Source organism: Ranitomeya imitator, chromosome 4 (genome assembly GCF_032444005.1).
Source record: "Ranitomeya imitator isolate aRanImi1 chromosome 4, aRanImi1.pri, whole genome shotgun sequence".
Classification (NCBI taxonomy): Eukaryota; Metazoa; Chordata; class Amphibia; order Anura; family Dendrobatidae; genus Ranitomeya; species Ranitomeya imitator.
This window is the reverse complement of record NC_091285.1, coordinates 473,726,308-473,749,225: the sequence shown is the minus strand read 5'-3', so window position 1 is coordinate 473,749,225 and position 22,918 is coordinate 473,726,308.

Below are 22,918 nucleotides of genomic sequence, written 5' to 3'. Positions count from 1 at the left end.
GGTTATGCCATTCGGGCTTTCTAATACTCCATCTGTGTTTCAGTCCTTTATGAATGACATCTTCCGAAAGTACCTGGATAGATTCATGATTGAATATTTGGATGATATTTTGGTCTTTTCGGATGATTGGGAGTCTCATGTGAAGCAGGTCAGAATGGTGTTCCAGGTCCTTCGTGTGAATTCCTTGTTTGTGAAGGGGTCGAAATGTCTCTTTGGAGTTCAGAAGGTTTCATTTTTGGGTTTCATTTTTTCCCTTTCTACTATCGAGATGGACCCTGTTAAAGTTCAGGCCATTTATGATTGGACTCAGCCGACATCTGTGAAGAGCCTGCAGAAGTTCCTGGGCTTTGCTAATTTTTACCGTCGCTTCATCGCTAATTTTTCTAGTGTTGCTAAACCGTTGACTGATTTGACCAAGAAAGGTGCTGATGTGGTCAATTGGTCCTCTGCGGCTGTAGAGGCTTTTCAGGAGTTGAAGCGTCGTTTTTCTTCTGCCCCTGTGTTGTGCCAGCCAGATGTTTCGCTCCCGTTTCAGGTCGAGGTTAATGCTTCTGAGATTGGAGCAGGGGCTGTTTTGTCGCAAAGAAGTTCTGATGGCTCGGTGATGAAACCATGTGCCTTCTTTTCTAGAAAATTCTCGCCTGCTGAGCGCAATTATGATGTTGGCAATCGAGAGTTGTTGGCCATGAAGTGGGCATTCCAAGAGTGGCGACATTGGCTTGAAGGAGCCAAGCATCGCGTCGCGGTCTTGACAGATCACAAGAATTTGACTTATCTCGAGTCTGCCAAACGGTTGAATCCTAGACAGGCTCGATGGTCGCTGTTTTTCTCCCGTTTTGATTTTGTGGTTTCGTACCTTCCGGGCTCTAAGAATATGAAGGCTGATGCCCTGTCAAGGAGTTTTGTGCCTGACTTTCCGGGTGTTCCTGAGCCGGCGGGTATTCTCAAAGAGGGGGTAATTTTGTCTGCCATCTCCCCTGATTTGCGGCGCGTGCTGCAGAAGTTTCAGGCTGATAGACCTGACCGTTGTTCAGCGGAGAAACTGTTTGTCCCTGATAGATGGACTAGTAGAGTTATCTCTGAGGTTCATTGTTCGGTGTTGGCGGGTCATCCTGGAATCTTTGGTACCAGAGATTTGGTGGCTAGATCCTTTTGGTGGCATTCTTTGTCACGGGATGTGCGTTCTTTTGTGCAGTCCTGTGGGACTTGTGCTCGGGCTAAGCCCTGCTGTTCTCGTGCCAGTGGGTTGCTTTTGCCCTTGCCGGTCCCGAAGAGGCCCTGGACGCATATTTCCACGGATTTTATTTCAGATCTCCCTGTCTCTCAAAGGATGTCGGTCATTTGGTTGGTTTGTGATCGCTTCTCTAAGATGGTCCATTTGGTACCCTTGTCTAAATTGCCTTCCTCCTCTGATTTGGTGCCATTGTTTTTCCAGCATGTGGTTCGTTTGCATGGCATTCCGGAGAGCATCGTCTCGGACAGAGGTTCCCAGTTTGTTTCGAGGTTTTGGCGGTCCTTTTGTGCTAAGATGGGCATTGATTTGTCTTTTTCTTCGGCTTTCCATCCTCAGACAAATGGCCAAACCGAACGAACTAATCAGACTTTTGAAACATATCTGAGATGCTTTGTTTCTGCTGATCAGGATGATTGAGTGTCCATCTTGCCTTTGGCTGAGTTCGCCCTTAATAATTGGGCCAGCTCAGCTACTTTGGTTTCGCCTTTTTACTGTAATTCTGGTTTCCATCCTCGTTTCTCTTCAGGGCAGGTTGAGCCTTCGGACTGTCCTGGTGTGGATGCTTTGGTGGACAGGTTGCAGCAGATTTGGACTCATGTGGTGGACAATTTGACATTGTCCCAGGAGAAAGCTCAATGTTTCGCTAACCGCCGGCGCTGTGTTGGTCCCCGACTTCGTGTTGGGGATTTGGTTTGGTTGTCGTCTTGTTATGTTCCTATGAAGGTTTCCTCTCCTAAGTTTAAGCCTCGTTTCATTGGTCCGTATAAGATTTCTGAAGTTTTCAATCCTGTGTCATTCCGTTTGGCCCTTCCAGCTTCTTTTGCCATCCATAATGTGTTCCATAGGTCGTTATTGCGGAAATACGTGGCGCCTATGGTTCCCTCCGTTGATACTCCTGTCCCGGTGTTGGTCGAGGGGGAGTTGGAGTATGTGGTGGAGAAGATTTTAGATTCTCGTATTTCGAGACGGAAACTCCAGTACCTGGTCAAGTGGAAGGGTTATGGTCAGGAAGATAATTCCTGGGTTTTTGCCTCTGATGTTCATGCTGCCGATCTAGTTCGGGCCTTTCATTTGGCTCGTCCTGATCGGCCTGGGGGCTCTGGTGAGGGTTCGGTTACCCCTCCTCAAGGGGGGTACTGTTGCGAATTCTGTTATCGAACTCCCTCCTGTGGTCATGAATGGTACTTCGGCGAGTTCTGTCCATGGACTCCCTCTGGTGGCTGTGAGTGGAGCTGCTGCTTCTGAGGTTCCTTCCACAGGTGACGTAGTTTATCCTTTGGCTGGCTGCTCTATTTAACTCCACTCAGATCGTTACTCCATGCCAGCTGTCAATATTCTTGTACTGGTTCAGTTCGCTCTTGGATCTTTCTGGTGACCTGTCTACTCCAGCAGAAGCTAAGTCCCTGCTAGTTAAATATTTGTTCATTGTTTCCTTGTCCAGTTTGCTATCATGATTTTGCCTTGCTAGCTGGAAGCTCTGGGATGCAGAGTGGCACCTCCGCACCGTGAGTCGGTGCGGAGGTCTTTTTGCACACTCTGCGTGGTCTTTTTGTAGTTTTTTGTGCTGACCGCAAAGATACCTTTCCTATCCTCAGTCTGTTTAGTAAGTCTGGCCTCCCTTTGCTGAAACCTGTTTCATTTCTGTGTTTGTGACTTTCATCTTTACTCACAGTCAATATATGTGGGGGGCTGCCTTTTCCTTTGGGGAATTTCTCTGAGGCAAGGTAGGCTTTATTTTCTATCTTTAGGGCTAGTTAGCTCTTAGGCTGTGAAGAGGCATCTAGGCAGAGTTAGGTACGCTCCACGGCTATTTCTAGTTGTGTGATAGGATTAGGGGTTGCGGTCAGCAGAGCTTCCACTTCCCAGAGCTTGTCCTGTGTGAGTTTAACCATCAGGTCGTTCCGGATGCTCCTAACCACCAGGTCCATAACACATATCTCCTGTAATCTATTACTAACTTGAAATGTTAAATATCCAAGCAACATTTGAAATATTTTACCAAAATTAACCTGTGCATCATAAATGTATCAGAGAACTCTATAGTCTGACTGCCCTGGCAGTGAGGCAATCTGGTGATGGAAACATTTTGCTTCTTTGAAAAGTATTGGCTATAGGTATGGATGCATTTTATGCTAATAATTTGATACTAATTTTGAATAAAATCAATATTCCATAAACCAAATATTTCAAAAACCATGAAGAGCACATTAATTTAACCATTCGTTTTATACATTTTTTTATCATCACTTCTAAATCACGCATTCTTATATTTTTAAATGGAAAACAGCTGGATTCTAGTTACCTTATAGATGCATGCAGTAATATTTAAGATTTTTTTTCCTGACAGTAATTACATTTCTTTTGATCTTAGAAATTCACAAAATTTATTTTGCTATTAGAAATAAACTTAAAAAATGTTAATCAAATCCCCATTTTGTCACCCCTTTTGAAAAATTAGAAAATATATTTTTCTTATTTTTTCAACATTCTTTGCAGGTAGGATGGGAGTTGGGGTATGGGTTGGGGATAGGGTAGTGTTAGAGCTAGGGTTGTGGTTAGGGTTGTGTTAGGGTTGTGTTAGGATTGTGTTAGGGTTGAAGTTAGAATTTTTTTTTCAAAAGCATAAAAAAATGATAACAATATGATGGCTAATGTTGTGTCAGGGTTAGGGATGGGGTTAGGGTTGTGTTAGGATGTAGAGTTGAAATTTTTTTTCCAAAGTAAAAAGAAAATGATGATATGATGCCTAGTATTGAGTGCAAGTGCTCGCTACTCGGAACATCCCCTGCATATTTTTTGCTGTCTAACAGCTGTGAAACATGTGGGGCAGTACTTGAGCATGTCACTCAAGCACCCGCAATATTTGGTGCAGACCTGAGCACCTGATGCAAACTGGCATAGCAAGCACTTGCACTCTACACTAATGACGACATATTCAATATGACAACCTAATGCTATTAAATTCTGTGTAGTACCTCTAAGTTCAAAATACTCACTATACCACTGGATAAAATCCTTGAGGGGTGTGGTTTCCAAAATGGGGTCACTTGTGGGGGTTACCATTGTTTGGGCATATCAGGGGCTCTCTAAACCTGACATGGCATCCGCTCTCGATTCCACCCAACTTTGTGGAAGTCAAATGACACTCCTTATCTTCTGAGCCTTGTCGTGTGGCCAAACAGTTACAGCACTTATGGGGTATCGGCATACCCAAGAGAAATTGCACAACAAATGTAGATGTCAATTACTCATGTTAACCTTATGCAAATAAAACAGATTGGGTCTTAAGTAAATATTTTGTGAAAAAAGTTAAATGTTCATTTTTTCCTTTCCCATTGCTTCATTTCTCTTGAAGCAAATGAAGGGTTAATAAACTTCTTGAATGTTGTTTTGAACACCTTGAAGGGTGCAGTTTTAAAAATGGTGCAAATTTTGGATATTTTCTGTCATTTAGATCCCTCAAAGTCATTTGAAATGTGATGTGGTCCCTAAGAAAATGGTTGTGTAAATTTTCTTGAAAAAATGAGAAATCGCTGGTCAATTTTTAACTCTTATAACTTCCTAACAAAAATATATATATTTCCACAATTGTGCTGATGTAAAGTTTTAAAACTTGGAAATTGTAAAAATGTTCTACATTTTTGAGAAATTTCTGTCTTTTTTCATAAATAAACACAAGTCATATTGAAGATATTTTGCCACTATCATGAAGAACAATATATCACGAAAATACGGTCTCAGAATCAGTGGAATATGTTGAAGTGTTCCAGGGTTATTACTAGAGTTGAGCGACCTTGACCTTTTTAGAGTCGAGCCGGGATTCGCGAAACCCGACTATCTCAAAAGTCGGGTCGAGTGAAATCGGCCGATTATGACGTAAAGTCGGGATCGACCGAAACACGAAACCCAATGCAAGTCAATGGGGCAGCATAGTCGGCAGTGAGTGGGGGCCAGGAAAACACCTAGAGTGCCCATTTTAATGTCAAAACCATCCATTCTTCTTAATGAAGCTTGTCAAGCGTAATTTACCTTATAATAAATGTAAGGCATTTGAAATTGGGGGTCATTTGGCTAAAGTTGTGGTGGGTAGGGCTGGTTCAAGTAATTAGTGGGCCCAGGAAATCTGGACCACGTCACGGCAGTGGAGCAGGGAGAGGTAAGTATTTCAACTTTGCAAGTGCTGTGAACCTGAGCAAGCAGGGGGGGCCCACTCGTTGGCATTGGCACTGGCACAGGGCCCCTCAAAGTACAGCGGTGTGTTTGCACGGCGGGGGCGCCTCCCACCGGCAGCAACACTTTTGCGTACTATGAGAGGCCCTGTGCCAGTGACGTCGCCAACTAGTATTCCTCCCCCCACCTGATGAAGGAACCTGCACTTTCATCTGCACCTTCCTCTTTGTCCCCGTGTAAGGTGGTATGGTATGCGGGAAGAACAACCTGACTTTCAGCAGGGTCACAATGTTGTTGTGTAGCGTGCACGGGGAATGTTGCGTTATGGGTCAATGTACCAGCAGACTCATCTATCACTGGCTGGGCAATGGGCAGGATGAGGAGGAAACACAGATATAGGCCCAAAGAATAAAGTTGGCTAAATGCAGTTCAAAATTGGTAACACAGGAATAACCAGGGGGCATTGCAGTGGAGGACAACTGGAATGAGAGGCTGACACAGAGAGTAGGCCCAAATCAGTAAGTAGTCGAAATGCAGTTCAAAATTGGCAACCGTAGTAAACAGGCGGCACAGCTTTGTTCAGTGGAGGAGAACAGCAAGGAGTGGCAGACACCGATAGTAGGCCCCAACCCAACTAGTAGGCCAAATGCAGTCTAACATTAACAACTACTTAACGAGCGCCTGAAAACGGAATTTCAGGACAGGAAACCAGGAGAACAGCAAGGAGCGGCAGACACTGTTAGTAGGCCCCAAACCAACTAGTACGCCAAATGCAGTTGTTCCATTTAACCACAATTTAACGAGAGCCTGAAGATAGAAGCTCAGGAAAGGCAACCTGGAGAACACCTTGGAGTGGAACACACCATCTCTCTCCACCCCATACCCATTTTGTAGGCCTAATGCAGTGTAGTTTTCTACAACTACTAAACGAGAGTCGGAAGACCGAAGCAATGGCAAGGAAACCTGGGGAACACCTTGGAGTGTAACACACCATCTCTCTCCACCCGATACCCATTTTGTAGGCCTAATGCAGTGTAGTTTTCTACAACTACTAAACGAGAGTCGGAAGATCGAAGCAATGGCAAGGAAACCTGGAGAACACCTTGGAGTGTAACACACCATCTCTCTCCACCCCATAGCCAATTTGGAGGCCTAATGCAGTGTAGTTTCCAACAACTACTAAACGAGAGCATTAAGATCGAAGCTCTGGAAAGGCAACCTGGAGAACACCTTGGAGTGTAACACACCATCTCTCTCCACCCGATACCCATTTTGTAGGCCTAATGCAGTATAGTTTTCTACAACTACTGAACGAGAGTCGGAAGACCGAAGCAATGGCAAGGAAACCTGGGGAACACCTTGGAGTGTAACACACCATCTCTCTCCACCCGATACCCATTTTGTAGGCCTAATGCAGTGTAGTTTTCTACAACTACTGAACGAGAGTCGGAAGACCGAAGCAATGGCAAGGAAACCTGGGGAACACCTTGGAGTGTAACACACCATCTCTCTCCACCCGATACCCATTTTGTAGGCCTAATGCAGTGTAGTTTTCTACAACTATTAAACGAGAGTCGGAAGACCGAAGCAATGGCAAGGAAACCTGGGGAACACCTTGGAGTGTAACACACCATCTCTCTCCACCCGATACCCATTTTGTAGGCCTAATGCAGTGTAGTTTTCTACAACTACTAAACGAGAGTCTGAAGACCGAAGCAATGGCAAGAAAACCTGGGGAACACCTTGGAGTGTAACACACCATCTCTCTCCACCCGATACCCATTTTGTAGGCCTAATGCAGTGTAGTTTTCTACAACTACTAAACGAGAGTCGGAAGACCGAAGCAATGGCAAGGAAACCTGGGGAACACCTTGGAGTGTAACACACCATCTCTCTCCACCCGATACCCATTTTGTAGGCCTAATGCAGTGTAGTTTTCTACAACTACTAAACGAGAGTCTGAAGACCGAAGCAATGGCAAGGAAACCTGGGGAACACCTTGGAGTGTAACACACCATCTCTCTCCACCCGATACCCATTTTGTAGGCCTAATGCAGTGTAGTTTTCTACAACTACTAAACGAGAGTCGGAAGACCGAAGCAATGGCAAGGAAACCTGGGGAACACCTTGGAGTGTAACACACCATCTCTCTCCACCCGATACCCATTTTGTAGGCCTAATGCAGTGTAGTTTTGTACAACTACTAAACGAGAGTCGGAAGACCAAAGCAATGGCAAGGAAACCTGGGGAACACCTTGAAGTGTAACACACCATCTCTCTCCACCCGATACCCATTTTGTAGGCCTAATGCAGTGTAGTTTTCTACAACTACTAAACGAGAGTCTGAAGACCGAAGCAATGGCAAGGAAACCTGGGGAACACCTTGGAGTGTAACACACCATCTCTCTCCACCCGATACCCATTTTGTAGGCCTAATGCAGTGTAGTTTTCTACAACTACTAAACGAGAGTCGGAAGACCGAAGCAATGGCAAGGAAACCTGGGGAACACCTTGGAGTGTAACACACCATCTCTCTCCACCCGATACCCATTTTGTAGGCCTAATGCAGTGTAGTTTTGTACAACTACTAAACGAGAGTCGGAAGACCGAAGCAATGGCAAGGAAACCTGGGGAACACCTTGGAGTGTAACACACCATCTCTCTCCACCCGATACCCATTTTGTAGGCCTAATGCAGTGTAGTTTTCTACAACTACTAAACGAGAGTCTGAAGACCGAAGCAATGGCAAGGAAACCTGGGGAACACCTTGGAGTGTAACACACCATCTCTCTCCACCCGATACCCAATTTGTAGGCCTAATGCAGCCTACTTTCCGACAACTACTAAACGAGAGCATGAAGATCGAAGCTCAGGAAAGGCAACCTGGGGAACACCTTGGAGTGTAACACACCCTCTCTCTACACCACGGAAGGGCTGATTCTTAGGAAGGCTGTCGGAAAGAAGCAGGGCGCGTCCGAGGGTGATTATATTCTTATTAGGTATATACTCACCCTCGGACGCGCCCTGCTTCTTTATTTGTAATGAATGTTTATTTGCAATGTGGTTTTGACTTACTCTATTTTTTTGGTAAATAATGATTTTATTATTTTCATTGTTTTGCATCTTCTTGGCAATAATATAAAGAAAACGCGACAGGACAACACTCGGTGGATGCCATATCTGTGTTTTAAATTGAAAAAAACTTTCAGTTAACTACTTGCAGGAGAAAGTTATTGTAGCTGGTGGCCATTTTTAGTACTGTACCAGATTTTTGTTGTATGTGTTTGTTTTTAATGTTAAAATGTCTGCATTTGATATCTCTCCAGTATTTTCTTTTTTATAAGCAAAATACTTATTTTTATATTTTCTGATGTTGGTTCAAGGGGTACACGGGCAGCAGTAGACAGGTCAGTGGAGGCCTAGTGGAAGGAGGGACCGCAGACAGGCTTCGAAGGCCTAACATAATAAATTGGGCTGGCTGTAGGCAATTTAAAATTGGTTCCAGGGGAACACGGGCAGCAGTGGCCTGGTCAGTGTAGTAGTAGTGGAAAGAACGGGCCGCAGACAGGCTTCGAAGGCCTAACATAACAAAAATTGGGATGTAGGCAATTTACAATTGGTTCCAGGGGAACACGGACAGCAGTAGACAGGTCAGTGGAGGCCTAGTGGAAGGAGGGACCGCAGACAGGCTTCGAAGGCCTAACATAATAAATTGGGCTTGCTGTCGGCAATTTTAAATTAGTTCCAGGGGAACACGGGCGGCAGTAGCCAGGTCAGTGTAGTAGTAGTGGAAAGAACGGGCCGCAGACAGGCTTCGAAGGCCTAACATAACAAAAATTGGGCTGTAGGCAATTTAAAATTGGTTCCAGGGGAACACGAGCAGCAGTAGACAGGTCAGTGGAGGCCTAGTGGAAGGAGGGACCGCAGACAGGCTTCGAAGCCCTAACATAATAAATTGGGCTTGCTGTCGGCAATTTTAAATTGGTTCCAGGGGAACACGGGCAGCAGTGGCCTGGTCAGTGTAGTAGTAGTGGAAAGAACGGGCCGCAGACAGGCTTCGAAGGCCTAACAAAACAAAAATTGGGATGTAGGCAATTTACAATTGGTTCCAGGGGAACACGGACAGCAGTAGACAGGTCAGTGGAGGCCTAGTGGAAGGAGGGACCGCAGACAGGCTTCGAAGGCCTAACATAATAAATTGGGCTGGCTGTAGGTAATTTAAAATTGGTTCCAGGGGAACACGGGCAGCAGTGGCCTGGTCAGTGTAGTAGTAGTGGAAAGAACGGGCCGCAGACAGGCTTTGAAGGCCTAACATAACAAAAATTGGGCTGTAGGCAATTTAAAATTGGTTCCAGGGGAACACGGGCAGCAGTAGACAGGTCAGTGGAGGCCTAGTGGAAGGAGGGACCGCAGACAGGCTTCGAAGCCCTAACATAATAAATTGGGCTTGCTGTCGGCAATTTTAAATTGGTTCCAGGGGAACACGGGCGGCAGTAGGCAGGTCAGTGTAGTAGTAGTGGAAAGAACGGGCCGCAGACAGGCTTCGAAGGCCTAACATAACAAAAATTGGGCTGTAGGCAATTTAAAATTGGTTCCAGGGGAACACGGGCAGCAGTAGACAGGTCAGTGGAGGCCTAGTGGAAGGAGGGACCGCAGACAGGCTTCGAAGGCCTAACATAAGAAAAATGTCAATACAATGGTATTGACAGTGCCAGGCATTGAAGGATGTCAGCGCATAGACTAAACATTTGTGGAGCTGTGAGAGAAAATTTTGCAAGTGGTAGAGCACTGTTTGAGCTGGGGGGGGGGGGACTGTCTTGTGGCCGGCGGTACAGGCCCAGGGCCCCTCATATTACAACGGTGTGTCTGACGTTGGGTGCGCACCACCACCGCCAGACACTTTATTGTACTATGAGGGACCTAGTGGCAGTGCCGTCGACCAAAAGCGGGCACACCCACATCCTCAGACAAACAGTACTCTCACGGGTGCTGGCGCCAAGTGGCGATACCACGGCCCCGTGTGGAGACTTTGGCCATTTAGGGAGGTGTTAACATGTCGGATGCTGGACAATCAGGTGCTGCAAATTACGAGATTGGAAAAGTCGTTCAGAATAGTCCACAGGCAAGACCTTTACATAGGAAAGCTAGGTGTCAGCCGGGCAGGGTGGGGCAAAAGATTTCGAAATCCAGTTGTGGTTCATTTTAATGAAGGTTAGATCATCTACATTTTGGGTAGCCAGACGAGTCCTTTTTTCTGTTAGTATTGAACCTGCAGCACTGAATACTCTTTCTGATAGGACACTAGCTGCCGGGCAAGCAAGCTCCTGCAATGCATATTCTGCCAATTCTGGCCAGGTGTCTAATTTTGATGCCCAGTAATCAAATGGGAATGACGGTTGAGGGAGAACGTCGATAAGGGATGAAAAATAGTTAGTAACCATACTGGACAAATGTTGTCTCCTGTCACTTTGAATTGATGCTGCAGTACCTGTCCTGTCTGCGGTCATAGCAAAATCACTCCACAACCTGGTCAGAAAACCCCTCTGGCCAACGCCACTTCTGATTTCTGCCCCTCTAACACCTCTGGTCTGCTGGCCCCTGCAGCTCGTGTTAGAACGATCACGGGCGCTGTGTGCAGGGAATGACAGAAGCAAACGGTCAACAAGAGTTGATTGTTTGGTTGCTAATATTAGTTCCAAGTTCTCATGTGGCATTATATTTTGCAATTTGCCTTTATAGCGAGGATCAAGGAGGCAGGCCAACCAGTAATCGTCATCGTTCATCATTTTTGTTATGCGTGTGTCCCTTTTGAGGATACGTAAGGCATAATCCGCCATGTGGCCCAAAGTTCCAGTTCTCAAATCTGTGGTTGTGCTTGGTTGAGGGGCAGTTTCAGGCAAATCCACGTCACTTGTGTCCCTCCAAAAACCAGAACCCGGCCTTGCCGCGCCAACAATTTCCACTGGCCCCGGAAAAGCTTCCTCATTAAAAATATAATCATCCCCATCATCCTCCTCGTCCTCCTCCTCCTGTTCGCCCGCTACCTCGTCCTGTACACTGCCCTGGCCAGACAATGGCTGACTGTCATCAAGGCTTTCCTCTTCCTCTGGTGCAGACGCCTGATCCTTTATGTGCGTCAAACTTTGCATCAGCAGACGCATTAGGGGGATGCTCATGCTTATTATGGCGTTGTCTGCACTAACCAGCCGTGTGCATTCCTCAAAACACTGAAGGACTTGACACATGTCTTGAATCTTCGACCACTGCACACCTGACAACTCCATGTCTGCCATCCTACTGCCTGCCCGTGTATGTGTATCCTCCCACAAAAACATAACAGCCCGCCTCTGTTCGCACAGTCTCTGAAGCATGTGCAGTGTTGAGTTCCACCTTGTTGCAACGTCTATGATTAGGCGATGCTGGGGAAGGTTCAAAGAACGCTGATAGGTCTGCATACGGCTGGAGTGTACGGGCGAACGGCGGATATGTGAGCAAAGTCCACGCACTTTGAGGAGCAGGTCGGATAACCCCGGATAACTTTTCAGGAAGCACTGCACCACCAGGTTTAAGGTGTGAGCCAGGCAAGGAATGTGTTTCAGTTGGGAAAGGGAGATGGCAGCCATGAAATTCCTTCCGTTATCACTCACTACCTTGCCTGCCTCAAGATCTACAGTGCCCAGCCACGACTGCGTTTCTTTCTGCAAGAACTCGGACAGAACTTCAGCGGTGTGTCTGTTGTCGCCCAAACACTTCATAGCCAATACAGCCTGCTGACGTTTGCCAGTAGCTGCCCCATAATGGGAGACCTGGTGTGCAACAGTGGCAGCTGCGGATGGAGTGGTTGTGCGACTGCGGTCTGTGGACGAGGTCTCGCTTCTGCAGGAGGACGAGGAGGAGGAGGAGGGGGTGCGAACGGCTACAGCCAACTGTTTCCTAGACCGTGGGCTAGGCAGAACTGTCCCAAACTTGCTGTCCCCTGTGGACCCTGCATCCACCACATTTACCCAGTGTGCCGTGATGGACACGTAACGTCCCTGGCCATGCCTACTGGTCCATGCATCTGTTGTCAGGTGCACCTTTGTGCTCACAGATTGCCTGAGTGCATGGACGATGCGCTCTTTAACATGCTGGTGGAGGGCTGGGATGGCTTTTCTGGAAAAAAAGTGTTGACTGGGTAGCTCGTAGCGTTTTACAGCGTAGTCCATCAGGGCTTTGAAAGCTTCGCTTTCAACTAACCGGTAGGGCATCATCTCTAACGAGATTAGTCTAGCTATGTGGGCGTTCAAACCCTGTGTATGCGGATGCGAGGCTAAGTACTTCCTTTTTCTAACCATAGTCTCATGTAGGGTGAGCTGGACTGGAGAGCTGGAGATCGTGGAACTAGCGGGGGTGCCGGTGGACATGGCAGACTGAGAGACGGTGGGAGATGGTATTGTTGCCGCCGGTGCCCTAGATGCAGTGTTTCCTACTACGAAACTGGTGATTCCCTGACCCTGACTGCTTTGGCCTGGCAAAGAAACCTGCACAGATACTGCAGGTGGTGCAGAAAATGGTGGCCCTACACTGCCGGAAGGGATGTTGCGTTGATGACTAGCTTCATTGGCCGAGGGTGCTACAACCTTAAGGGACGTTTGGTAGTTAGTCCAAGCTTGCAATATATACAGACAGGGTGGAGGGCACCATCCATATAAGAATCATATAGAAGATAAGGGGGGGGAGGGGTTCAACCCAAACTTGACAAAAAAGTGCAATAAACAAGAAAGGAGAAACAGCGTCAAGCTATGTAATGGGAACCACCACTAATATAATAAAGGTATATAATTTTATTTGTCAACCAAAAAGACACACAAAAACTAACAATAAAAACATTTAAAACCTCAACTCGAATGAGTCCATGGTACCAACAAAGGAACCACTACCCCTGGACATGGTAAATAGAGTATCTTATACAAATAAAGAATCCACTATACAAAAATGCAATCAAATAGCATATGTGGTAATGGATACAGCTAGTGTACAGAAATGTAAATCTCAAACATTTCTAAAAGGCATGGCACAGCTCGCTTATAACAAAGATGTACATATAAGGAAGATGCAGATCTATAAGTACAGAATATAATATGTTACAGACAAAATAGTATCACATATATGCTGGAACTAGTGCTAGGGAAGTCTTTGGCATATATCCTAACCATAAGCGCATAGTAGGTAGATTGAAGCTTAATAGATAAATCAAAAAATAAACCAAGTAACAAAATACCAAAAGAACCCCCCCGGCATATTTACCAAATACTGCTAGGTCTATAGCCTGAATACATGCACCCAGAGATCAAAGAGCTGCGTCAAGTGAGAAATATATAATCATGCTGTGAGACCATAACCATAACCACCTAATACCAGAGGTCCAGGGGGCAGGAGGCCCGACGCGTATCACCACCTAGCGTGGCTTCATCAGGGACAAGTGCCTGTATGGGCGGTTGACTACTTATATATACAGATAAAATTTGTACCTAATCAAAGAAGAAGTCCAGTCAGCTGGAAAGAGAGGAAAGCATGGAGACGCGATGTGTGCTGCCGGCGTCCCAGAAACCGGACGTGACCACACTTAGTGCACTGAAATGAGAGTGCCAATATGGCCGCGCATACAGCAAAAGCGCATGCGCCAACACGTTATTATCAGGCTACAATGTGAGTACCAATATGGCCGCGCGTGCGGCTACTGCGCATGCGCCGGACCGCAATGAATATGTCCGCTGTAGGAATGCAAAGACTGCCGGTATATCAGAGAAATTGAGTCTCCCGCAAGTGGAGCACTCCATAATGGCAAACGCACCACAAGGGTGCTCAAGAAAAGATAAAAAATAAAATAATAAACAGATCTTATGCCCATATCTGGGATATTAGCTTATGATTGAGTGTGCACATTCAAAAAAAGGGGGGAAGAGATTTCATAGTTTACGAAATGAGACTTACAGAACAATGGTCTGTGAAACCAAGATGATACAAATAGTAACACATATACCTCTTTTCTACAAATATAACCCGGCGCAGGAAGATAAAGGATGACGCAAGAAAGTAAATAACATCATACCCCCAATATGAACAAATAGTGAGATGGAATAACGAGGGATATAACTCAAAAAACTAATTAATTAAAGTCCCCCCCTACACTCTACCATCACAGGATGTTGTAGATATATTCACAAAGAAGATGGATACAAATAAAAAATATAAAAATATTTATATAGTTCTGGAACCCCATACCTGGTGGGTAAATGTAACATAGAACAACAATGATCCACCTTCAATATTATATAATATTATGAGCAATATTGATACAGACTCCATTCTCCTGTCACACCACTGGGATGGTTACCTAGAGTCAAAAAATAGGACTACAGATTGCAAATTATACAATATTCAAAATAAGCGAGCTGTTGCCAATGCTGCTATATAAATACCAGTACATAGAAGGGTTATGTCCCAAGTAAGCACAGTATGTCCATATTGTTCTATGTAATACAAAAAAAAAAAAAAAAAAAAAAAGAAAAAAAAGGGGAGGGGAAGGGGAGAAGGAGGGGGGGGGTTATCATCCTCAAAGTTGTTTGTAGAAGCCAGTGAATAGGATTTCCTCATTGAGGCCCTGAGGGGCCGTGCTCTTCAAATTAAAGATCCATTTAGTTTCACAGCGTAGAAGGCGGTGGATGATGTCACCACCCCTAATATTAGAATGCACACTCTCCAAACCCATGACCTTAAAGCTTGTGATTTTGCAGCGGTGATGGTCCAGAAAATGTGCTGCTATAGATGTTAATGTCTTATTTTTCTCTCGATCTCTGGCAGCCGTAGAAATATTTGACAGATGTTGCTGCATTCTTCTTTTCAGTTGTTGTGTGGTCTGACCCACATAAATCTTGGGGCAACTGCAAAAAATTGCATATACCAGGTTCCGCGATTTGCAATTGAAATATTCCCTTGGGCGAATCTGGAAAGGAAGAGTAGAAATCAAGTAACCATCTTTGGAGATCATAAATTGACAAATATTGCAACTACCACAAGGGTAGGAACCGAAAATTCTAGTGCCCCGATTGAGTCTCGTAGTAGGTCTTTGGTAATGGCTGTGACAGAGATCATCTCTCAGATTCTTGGCTCTTCTAGCTACCATACATGGTGAATTAGATACTAGAGGAAGAATCCTCTTGTCGCTCAATAGGATGTCCCAATTTTTACTCAAAAGGTTGCGTACATCTGCCCACTGGTTGTTGTATGTGGTAATAAGAGCCAGAGGTCGAGTGGGGTCACGTACCTTTTTTTCAAAGAGTTGTCTACGATTTTGTTGTGAGGCATGACGAAATGAATCCGAGATTAATCTCTGAGGGTATCCTCTTTGTTTGAAACGGTTGGACAGATCTCTTGCTTGGCATGTAAATTCAGTATCCGTACTGCAGTTTCTTCGAAGCCGTAAAAATTGGCCCTTTGGAATCCCTTTGCGCAGATGATATGGATGGAAACTGGAGAAATGAAGAAGACTGTTAGTGGCAGTGGTTTTACGATATAATCCACATGAAATCCTCGAATCCATCACAGACAGTCGTAGGTCAAGAAAGTCTATTGAGGTAGTCGAGATCACTGATGTCAGCCTGATATTAAGGTTATTCATATTAAGATCATTAATAAATTGATTACAGTCTTCCAAAGGGCCAGTCCATATCATCAGGATGTCATCTATATAGCGCTGCCAGGTACGTACCATGGTGCCATAAGAATGATGTAAAAATACTGTTGTCTCCTCCCACCAACCAAGAAAGAGGTTGGCATAGGAGGGAGCACAGCGGGCACCCATGGCAGTACCGGACAGCTGCCTGAAGAATTTCCTGTCAAAGACAAAATAGTTTTTGTCTAAAATAAAAAACAACAGTCTGAGAATGAATTTGTCATGTTCTGTAATGCCACCTGTGGATTTTTCCAAAAAATGCGTTTATACCTGCTGAATGTGCAATGCTGGTATATAACGCTTCTACATCCATGCTGATGAGGAATGTATTCTCAGGCACCACGCAGTCTTCAATCAATTGCAATAGATGGGTGGAGTCCCTGGTATAGGATTTCAAAGACGTGACCAACGGCTGTAAAAAATGATCAACGTAAATACAAGGACGTTCAAAAATACTTCCAATCCCTGAAACAATAGGTCTACCAGGAGGTTCAACAAGGGATTTATGTATCTTTGGTAATGCATAAAATGTTGGTACAACAGGGGTAGGTGTTATGAGAAAATCCGCCTCCTTGTTAGTGATTAAATTTTTGTCAAGAGCTGAGTGGATGATGTCGTCAAGTTAATCTTTGAAAAAATTTGTGGGATCTGAGGGTAGAACCGTATAACATTGACCATTACTCAATTGTCTTGAAATCTCCTCGAGATATAGTTTGTGGGGCCATAGGACTACATTGCCCCCTTTGTCTGCTTCGCGTATTACAAAATCCTTGTTCCTCTTTAGATTTTGCAAAGCCCTATTTTCATCCTTGCTAAGGTTATTATACTTATGTGGATCTAATTTCAATTTGTCAATGTCCCGACAGGCTTTATTGAAAAAGATCTGGACCGCCGGGAACAATGAGAAAGAGGGGGTTGCCTGTGATGGAAGGCGTCGAGTGAAATTACCTCGAGAAGAAGGACTTTCATTCTCCTGTAATAGCTCCAGCAGGTCCTGGAAAACTTGTTTTTCATTATCAGAGAAGGTGTCCAAGATAGATGGTTGATGATAAAGGAGCTTAAAGGTGAGCTGGCGACAAAAAAGATAAAGATCTTTAACCAAGATGAATTTGTTCAAGCGGTTCATGGGTGAAAAGGAGAGACCCCTTGACAAGACCTTCTGTTCAGATTCTGATAGCACATATGAGGAAAGATTGACAATTTGTAAATTACCTGGTTGAGTAGTTTGAATTAAATTATCATTTATCTCCTCCTGTTGGCTCTGGTCTCCCTCCTGTATGTTGGTGACCAGTTCTTGTATCCCCTGCCTTTTCTTCTGTTTTGTCCTTGTCCTCCTGCGACCCCTCCGACAGCGCCTTCTGTGTCGCTGGGGTCTGAAGATAAAAAATCGCTGGACGACATTTCTTGGCAGTTTTGGCTCTCCGACACCCTAATAGAGTCCCCCATGAGAGGTCTCCTATTACCATGATGTGACCATCTATATGCTTTTCCACTAGAATAATCAGATTTATCCCTATAAAATTTGTTCCTTTTACGAGAAATGATCTCCTTCTCAAAAATGTCAATCTGATTTTTTAACTTCAACTGGAAGGGGTTCACCAAGGTGTCTTTATCAAAATCACCTAGTTTATTTTCACAAGTTTTGATCTCGTTCTTAATTTTGTTAAGGAGGGTTTGGTCATGTTCTATCAGCATATCTAATAGAATCATAGAGCATTTGGCTAAACCAGCCTCCCAAGTACTTTGGAATTCAGGGGTAGCTTCCCAAGCCGGAAAAATCTGAACACGTAAACCACGTGGTACAAGATTGGCTCTTTTATACTCCTCCAAACTCCTAATATTCCACCATGTCTTAGTCAATGATTTATGTAATCCCAAAATCCTAGATGACAAACTCTGGAACTCAACATCTTTGCTAGCTACTCCGGCTATAATATTAGAATCATTATCAAAAAGGCCCAAAGCCCTGTTACTCCATGCTGTTTCTCTACTGGAAAGATCCATTCTAGATTTAGCAAATAAATCAACAAATATATAAAAAGAGAATACACCAGACTACAATAGTCTATACGCAGTCCTGTGGACGTGCCACTACTCCAGAAGGGGAGGGGAAACTAGCACCTCCCAAAACAAACCACAATATATACAGACAGGGTGGAGGGCACCATCCATATAAGAATCATATAGAAGATAAGGGGGGGAGGGGTTCAACCCAAACTTGACAAAAAAGTGCAATAAACAAGAAAGGAGAAACAGCGTCAAGCTATGTAATGGGAACCACCACTAATATAATAAAGGTATATAATTATACACCCAATTATACACTTCTGCTCCCGATATCACACCGACCTTTTTAGAAAACACCAGTGATTGTCTTAACGCTGTCTCTAACATCATGTCCTCCCTCTATCTGAAACTAAACCTGTCAAAAACTGAACTCCTCGTGTTCTCTCCCTCTACTAACCTACCTTTGCCTGACATTGCCATCTCCGTGTGCGGTTCCACCATTACTCCAAAGCAACATGCCCGCTGCCTTGGGGTCATCCTTGATTCTGACCTTTCATTCACCCCCTACATCCGATCACTGGCTCGCTCTTCTTACCTGCATCTCAAAAACATTTTTAGAATTCGCCCTTTTCTTAATTTCGACTCTGCAAAAACTCTGACTGTTTCACTTATTCATTCTCGTCTGGACTATTGTAACTCTCTACTAATCGGTCTCCCTCTTGCAAAACTCTCCCCGCTCCAATCTGTCCTGAATGCTGCAGCCAGGATCATATTCCTCACCAACCGTTACACCAATGCCTCTACCCTGTGCCAGTCATTACACTGGCTACCCATCCACTCCAGAATCCAGTACAAAACTACTACCCTCATCCACAAAGCACTCCATGGCTCAGCACCACCCTACATCTCCTCCCTGGTATCAGTCTACCACCCTACCCGTGCCCTCCGCTCCGCTAATGACCTCAGGTTAGCATCCTCAATAATCAGAACCTCCCACTCCCGTCTCCAAGACTTTACACGTGCTGCGCCGATTCTTTGGAATGCACTACCTAGGTTAATACGATTAATCCCCAATCCCCACAGTTTTAAGCGTGCCCTAAAAACTCATTTGTTCAGACTGGCCTACCGCCTCAATGCATTAACCTAACGATCCCTGTGTGGCCTATTTATAATAAAAAAAAAAAAAAAAAAAAAAAGGTTCCTCGCATCATGTTCTCATACACTTTATGCAGTATTAGCCCTCTGTGTCTGTACTGCTACATACTTAGGCAGGTAACTGGTTCATGCAGCTTTACATGAACACCTGAGCCTTACACTATAGCTGGTCCGAATAACTAAAGCAATTGTTACCATCCACCTCTCGTGTCTCCCCTTTTCCCCATAGTTTGTAAGCTTGCGAGCAGGGCCCTCACTCCTCCTGGTATCTGTTTTGAACTGTATTTCTGTTATGATGTAATGTTTATTGTCTGTACAAGTCCCCTCTATAATTTGTAAAGCGCTGCGGAATATGTTGGCGCTATATAAATAAAATTATTATTATTATTATTATTATTAATTTTATTTGTCAACCAAAAAGACACACAAAAACTAACAATAAAAACATTTAAAACCTCAACTCGAATGAGTCCATGGTACCAACAAAGGAACCACTACCCCTGGACATGGTAAATAGAGTAACTTATACAAATAAAGAATCCACTATACAAAAATGCAATCAAATAGCATATGTGGTAATGGATACAGCTAGTGTACAGAAATGTAAATCTCAAACATTTCTAAAAGGCATGGCACAGCTCGCTTATAACAAAGATGTACATATAAGGAAGATGCAGATCTATAAGTACAGAATATAATATGTTACAGACAAAATAGTATCACATATATGCTGGAACTAGTGCTAGGGAAGTCTTTGGCATATATCCTAACCATAAGCGCATAGTAGGTAGATTGAAGCTTAATAGATAAATCAAAAAATAAACCAAGTAACAAAATACCAAAAGAACCCCCCCGGCATATTTACCAAATACTGCTAGGTCTATAGCCTGAATACATGCACCCAGAGATCAAAGAGCTGCGTCAAGTGAGAAATATATAATCATGCTGTGAGACCATAACCATAACCACCTAATACCAGAGGTCCAGGGGGCAGGAGGCCCGACGCGTATCGCCACCTAGCGTGGCTTCATCAGGGACAAGTGCCTGTATGGGCGGTTGACTACTTATATATACAGATAAAATTTGTACCTAATCAAAGAAGAAGTCCAGTCAGCTGGAAAGAGAGGAAAGCATGGAGACGCGATGTGTGCTGCCGGCGTCCCGGAAACCGGACGTGACCACACTTAGTGCACTGAAATGAGAGTGCCAATATGGCCGCGCATACAGCAAAAGCGCATGCGCCAACACGTTATTATCAGGCTACAATGTGAGTACCAATATGGCCGCGCGTGCGGCTACTGCGCATGCGCCGGACCGCAATGAATATGTCCGCTGTAGGAATGCAAAGACTGCCGGTATATCAGAGAAATTGAGTCTCCCGCAAGTGGAGCACTCCATAATGGCAAACGCACCACAAGGGTGCTCAAGAAAAGATAAAAAATAAAATAATAAACAGATCTTATGCCCATATCTGGGATATTAGCTTATGATTGAGTGTGCACATTCAAAAAAAGGGGGGAAGAGATTTCATAGTTTACGAAATGAGACTTACAGAACAATGGTCTGTGAAACCAAGATGATACAAATAGTAACACATATACCTCTTTTCTACAAATATAACCCGGCGCAGGAAGATAAAGGATGACGCAAGAAAGTAAATAACATCATACCCCCAATATGAACAAATAGTGAGATGGAATAACGAGGGATATAACTCAAAAAACTAATTAATTAAAGTCCCCCCCTACACTCTACCATCACAGGATGTTGTAGATATATTCACAAAGAAGATGGATACAAATAAAAAATATAAAAATATTTATATAGTTCTGGAACCCCATACCTGGTGGGTAAATGTAACATAGAACAACAATGATCCACCTTCAATATTATATAATATTATGAGCAATATTGATACAGACTCCATTCTCCTGTCACACCACTGGGATGGTGAATAACCTTAATATCAGGCTGACATCAGTGATCTCGACTACCTCAATAGACTTTCTTGACCTACGACTGTCTGTGATGGATTCGAGGATTTCATGTGGATTATATCGTAAAACCACTGCCACTAACAGTCTTCTTCATTTCTCCAGTTTCCATCCATATCATCTGCGCAAAGGGATTCCAAAGGGCCAATTTTTACGGCTTCGAAGAAACTGCAGTACGGATACTGAATTTACATGCCAAGCAAGAGATCTGTCCAACCGTTTCAAACAAAGAGGATACCCTCAGAGATTAATCTCGGATTCATTTCGTCATGCCTCACAACAAAATCGTAGACAACTCTTTGAAAAAAAGGTACGTGACCCCACTCGACCTCTGGCTCTTATTACCACATACAACAACCAGTGGGCAGATGTACGCAACCTTTTGAGTAAAAATTGGGACATCCTATTGAGCGACAAGAGGATTCTTCCTCTAGTATCTAATTCACCATGTATGGTAGCTAGAAGAGCCAAGAATCTGAGAGATGATCTCTGTCACAGCCATTACCAAAGACCTACTACGAGACTCAATCGGGGCACTAGAATTTTCGGTTCCTACCCTTGTGTGTTGTGAATTCTGTGGCTGAGTTCACTTCTGTGGTCACAGGTGGTATTGCAGTCTCTGGGCTTCCTCCCTCAGGTGTTTTGGTGAGCTCGTTGGCTGCCTTGCTATTTAGCTCCACCTGAGTCTGTCTTCCTTGCTCCTTGTCAATGTTCCAGTGTTGGATCTGAGCTACTGCATCTTTCCTTGGGCCTGCTGCTCTGCTAGATAAGTGCTTCTAGTTTGTTTTCTGTTTTTTCTGTCCAGCTTGTTATTATCTTTTGCTGGAAGCTCTGAGAAGCAAAGGGGTGCACCGCCGTGCTGTTAGTTCGGCACGGTGGGTCTTTTTGCCCCTTTGCGTGGTTTTCGTTTTAGGGTTTTTTGTAGACTGCATAGTTCTCTTTGCTATCCTCGCTCTGTCTAGAATATCGGGCCTCACTTTGCTGAATCTATTTCATTCCTACGTTTGTCTTTTCATCTTGCTAACAGTCATTATATGTGGGGGGCTGCCTATTCCTTTGGGGTATTTCTCTGAGGTAAGTCAGGCTTGTATTTCTATCTTCAGGCTAGTCAGCTCCTCAGGCAGTGCCGAGTTGCATAGGTAGTTGATAGGCGCAATCCACTGCTGCTTCCAGTTGTGTGAGGATAGATCAGGTACTGCAGTCTACAGAGATTCCACGTCTCAGAGCTCGTCCTATTGTTTTGGGTTATTGCCAGATCTCTGTATGTGCGCTGATTACTGCACGCTGTGTTGCCTGATTGCCAGCCATAACAGTACAAGGAGCCATTCAATGATTTCCAATAGAGGGAAAAAAGAAATCCTGACATCATTTTTTTTTCTTAGCTCTGTCTTCAGTCTTTTTTTTCCCCTAGACATTAGAGTGCTTCAGGACACAGCTGTGGACATGGATATTCAGGCTCTGTGCTCCTCAATGGATAATCTCGTTGTAAATGTACAAAAGATTCAAGATACTATTGATCAGAAATCGATGCTAGAACCAAGAATTCCGATTCCTGATTTGTTTTTTGGTGACAGAACTAAGTTCCTGAGCTTCAGAAATAATTGTAAGCTATTTTTGGCCTTGAAACCTCATTCTTCTGGTAAT